The 4,986-nt window shown below is 31.9% G+C and overlaps 1 protein-coding gene across 1 annotated transcript in view; it reads left to right on the forward strand.

The window, feature by feature from the left end:
• The window catches only part of UBR3 (ubiquitin protein ligase E3 component n-recognin 3 (putative)), a 201,642-nt gene that overhangs the window by 95,191 nt on the left and 101,465 nt on the right, over positions 1 to 4,986 (forward strand). The window lies entirely within an intron of this gene.

The raw sequence follows: 4,986 nt of genomic DNA on the forward strand, positions 1-4,986 counted from the left end.
TAAAAAGACCAATAATAGCAGTTGGATGTGAAAATAATATTTTAAGGTTTAAAAAAATAATCTGGCTGAGACTTATGTTCTCAAGATCTTTATCCAAAATTTGATGTTAATCTGATAGAAATAAATTTTATAGAACATGATCACTAAATCAAAAAATAGAGCTTATTTAAGTTGCATTTTGATCAATGGAATTAAAGGCTTGGTTTTGTGTTGTTCTACTTTTGAACCAGTAGAGGAGGCACAAGTTAAGAGAATAAAATTGTATGACATGAGAGATGATGATAGGTGTCTATAAAAAAGTGTGAAAATATTGTTCTTGACAACTGAGAAAACAGTCAAAGCAAAATGAATTTTAGTTGTAAATATTTAACAAAATGGTTTACAATGTTGATGACTGCAGCAATTAAAAGTTTTGAGGAATATCTTTGTTTTTTAAAGCCAGTCAAATTTAGCTGACGGATATCTTTTTTAATGAAGATTTGATTTTGTATGTTATTGTAAATTATAGACTATTTTTAATGTATTTTTCCATCTCTCTTGAAATCTTAATCGTTTATATTGCTGAAAATCATAGCATATCGTCTTTTATTTGTGCTTTTCTAAAGCTTAAGTTAAACATTTTAAAAACAAGGTTAAAAAGATACAAATTTCTTTGATCTTGAGAAACTATCCAGATAACTACCAAAGCATGGATATTAGGTGTAATCGAAACTTCTCTTTTGCTGAGACTTTGCAGTAATAGTTACATGTTGAGTTTAAGGTCCATCACAAACATCTGAGGAAAGTTTGTTATGTGGAATTTTAACATGCTCCCCCTGCCCTCAAACAAAACAACCTAAAACAAACAAACAAACAAAAAGCAGCTCAGCCATCATGATCTCTCTCTGCTTTCTCTAAATCCTTGGGGAGATATAGTCTGAGATTCTCTTTCTGTTTTCTTAGACACCTCTTTTTGTGCTTTTCATGTGATTTTGAAACAATTTGATTGCTTTTAGGCTTTTACTAAACTCTTAAATTCCTTGAGGGAAGAGATTTTTGTCTCTGTATCTATTTTATGTCTTCAGTACCTATTTCAGCATTGACATATAGTAAGCATTCAGAATGTATTTGTTGAATAAGTAAATGAGTGGTTCCTGTTGAAAAATTGAAAAATGAAAAAAAATGAATGGTAGGAAGCACTTGCGTGGAAAACCCAATGTGGACTTTATAAACACTGTTGTTTTAAGTGGCTCTGCCTTTTTTTCAGGGTGGTGGTGGTGTTTAGTCATTTGGAATATAGAAGAATCAAATACACAGTAAATTTTATTTTTATCTTTTACTTTGTAACTAATAGAAATTTGGACTGAGATTGGGTAGAAACTTTCAAAGCTTTGAAGGAGTCATTAAATAATTAATGTAAACAGTTTTAGAGGGGAAATTTTATTTAACGGCACATATTTATTGAGCGCTTGTTACATGCCAGATACTCTGTAAGAAAAACAAAATTGTTTATTTTTCACTTAGCAGACTTTTCATTTAGCTTGGAGCAGTTTATTTTTTTTCATTTACAGCAGTGGTTCTCAATGAGGGACAATTTTTGGCATTGTCTGAAGACTGGTGGGGTTGTTACTGACATCTAGTAAAGGCCAGGTCTGCCCCTATCAACCAAGAATTATCTTGCCCAAAATGTCATTATTGCCTATGTTGGTTAACCTGGTTTAGACTCATGCCGACATATAGGCACACTTTTTCTTTTTGCAGGTATCCTGTGTTTTCAAATCTATTTCACATATTTTGATTTATAACTACATCACATAGTTGGATAAAATCTTATCCCCAAAGCTGCTTTATCAATTTTTTCGCTTTCCTATTTTGTTCTTTATTTTTCCTGATTCTCTCATTTCCTCCATTTGGCTTTTGAGTTCCTGTACAATTTCTTTATAGTTTCTTAGAAGTATTTCTGAAGTGCTGTGGTATTTCTTAGCATTTAAAAATCTTGTGTCTTAAAAGAAATGTTTACTCAAATAAAGCAGTAATAATAGATGACAGATAAATATGCTTTTTAGCTTTAGATGAAAACCTTTATTCTCTTTTAAATCTTTGAAATTTTGTGTACAAACTATTATATTCATCTGATAACATTTTGTGTACTTAAAATGAATCTCATATCCTTGTAGAAATGTGTTGGTTACTATGTAAAACTTAAAATTTTTTGAAGTTTATTTTATATATGAAATATAGCATCTGCATCCTTTATGTAGTATCTTTTATTTGTTGTATGTTTGTACAGTTGTTTCAGTTCTTATAGCATAAATGGGAAGAGAACCCTAAACTGTAGAACTTACTGGCTATTGGTCATTTTCATAATTTTTTTATTGTTTTTAGTTTTAAAGGACAAAAAATGGCTTAATTGATTGTACTAGGTAGTACTAGGTACTAGGTAGTACAATCAATTTGCAAGAAGGTAAGAAGGCAATAGAAAGGCCTTTTTGAAAATAATAGTGAAAAATGATTGTATCCTCATAATCTAGCTTGGTTCCAGGTACTTTGTAGGCAACCAGAAAATATTTGTTAAATGAATGAAAAGTAAATTCCTTTTAATTTTTGTGCTGAGAGTTTAAGTGTGAAAATAAGCCGTTTGGTTTATGTGATGTTTAGATGTTTAGAATCTTAGAATCTTATTGCTGGAAAAGGCCTTTAAAATCTAGTTCAGGTTCATAACAGTGTCTCTTGGGCCATCACTGGCAGAGGAGCTTGGGCAACCAGCAAGAGAAGGCCTAAGAGAGTAGATAGAACTGGCTCATTCTTCTTCCTTTACTCCCTTCTAAATACCTCTTAATGGGCAGTTCAGCTATTAAAAAAGAAAATGAAAACAAGACAAGAAGAAGAAAAAAGCAAACCAACAAGTGGAAAACCATCCAATATAACATCAATTCAGTGTTATATGTGAGGACAATGTGGCCCAGAGAGGCTCAGTGAAATATGTCTGTTAATGGTAGTGTTGAAACTATGATCTAGGCCGCTTCCAATGACAAGAGTGATTTTATGCAGTGCCTGTTTTAAATTCAACTGGAAAGTAAAATTTTTTATGTATAATTTCTTGTATTTCTGTTGCTTCCCATCTCCCATCTTGAAGGTTAATGGCTGCTGCCACATGTTTGATAGTATGATGTATGAGTTTATATATGTCATTTTTGTCTCAGACTGGTCAATAATTAGGTGCCAGTTTGAGTCACTTAAAAGATTTTGCTGTCATGTAGCATTTCATTTGCATTATTCCATTAATACTTTTGAAAAGAGCAGTCAAAATGATGTATTACCTGCTGTCTTGTACAAATATATAACCTTTATTTGGAACACTTTATTAATCTAGGTACTGCGTATTTGGGGGCTAGTGCTTAAGGTAAACCAACAAACAAAAAAAACTAAAAATTGCTTTCCTATGCTAAATGAAATAGAAGAGTTGAAATATTTCATCATGGCTATTGGATCATTTTGAAAATTATGCTTTTATGTCGCCACTATGGTATTCTATAGAAACCAGTTTTTTTTTAAATGGAAAGGTAATTTTATGGCATCCTGTTCATGAATCATAGATGCAGCTCATTTCTCTGGTATGTTAATGATAGTTTTTTTTTTTTAATTTTAAAGACTCCCCCCTCCCCATCTACATAGTATCTGTTTTCCTCTAAGATGCATTTTCTATTATTCAGTCTCTAGCATCTGTGTTAGAGGCATTCCTCAGAGGTCTGACAATTCTGCCTGTTCGTTATTAAGAACTCTTAGTATGTTGGTAGAGCTTGTATATTCTGAACTTTAATATAGGGTGATTTGGGTAGGCAGATTTGTTGAGAAGCCTTTATGTTACTCTCATTAGATCTTTTCTTTGGTCAGATCAGATTCCTCAGAGAAGTATCTTTAAATATTGCCCAGAAGGTATATGGTATGGTTGCCATTATTCTGTGAACCGAACAGGAGACAAGGCCTAAAGGCTCTGAACAAAATATGTATGTGATGATTTTAATCTCCCATCCTCATACCCTTAATTATACTTGGTATTTTATCCTCTCCTGAGATGAGTCCTTCAGCCAGAATTCTGTCGCAGTTGTAGAGAGGCAGTTTTCATTAAATCCTCCTTATTTTAGCCCCCTACCACCACACCACCAGGTGCTGTCAGTTTCTTTACCCATTTTTTAATTGGACTGTCTTTTTATTGTTGAGTTTTAAGAGCTCTTTATATATTCTGAATACTAGAATTATCAGATACATGATTTGCAACTATCTTTTACCATTCTATGGGTTGTCTTTGCACTTACTGAGAGTCTCCTTTGAATCATGTATGTTTTAAATTTTGATTAATTCCAATTTATTTTTTCTTTGTTGTAATGTGCTTTTGGTGTTGTATCTGTTGCTTAATTTAAGGTCACAAAGACTTAAGCCTATGTATTCCTCAAAGTGTTTTATAGTTTTAGCTTTTACATTGAAGTCATTGATCCATTTTGAGTTAATTTTTATATATGTTGTGAAGTAGTGGTCCAACTTTAATTCACGTGGATGCTTCTTGAAGTTTTGATAGAACTCGCCTGTTTAACCATGCATCCTGTCTTGTTTGTGTGTAACTTAATACTGCTTATTCTCTTTCTTTAAAGGTTATAGCCCTGCTTAGGTTTTTTATTTTTTCTTGCGAGGGATTGCTAAGTTATATTTTTCTAAGAAATCTTTTATTTTAAGTATATACTCAATGATTAGAAAATCCCATCTGCCTTTTTATTCTTATTATATATTTGTGTTTGTTGTTTCTTTTTCTTGATGAGTCCTATCAGAGGATTAACAGTTTAACTATTTTTTCTAACAACCACCTGTTGATTTTGTTGTTTCTGTCTCCCCTGCCCCTTGTTTTCTATTTCATTCTTTTTTCCTTTATTATTATCTTCTTTCAACTTAGTTTGGATTTTCTTTTTTCCTTTTCTTGGATGCTTATTTATTTGTCTTTTTTTTTTTAGTTTA

The sequence above is a fragment of the Propithecus coquereli genome, unplaced genomic scaffold (assembly GCF_000956105.1).
Source record: "Propithecus coquereli isolate 6110/MARCELLA unplaced genomic scaffold, Pcoq_1.0 Scaffold34, whole genome shotgun sequence".
NCBI classification, from domain to species: Eukaryota; Metazoa; Chordata; class Mammalia; order Primates; family Indriidae; genus Propithecus; species Propithecus coquereli.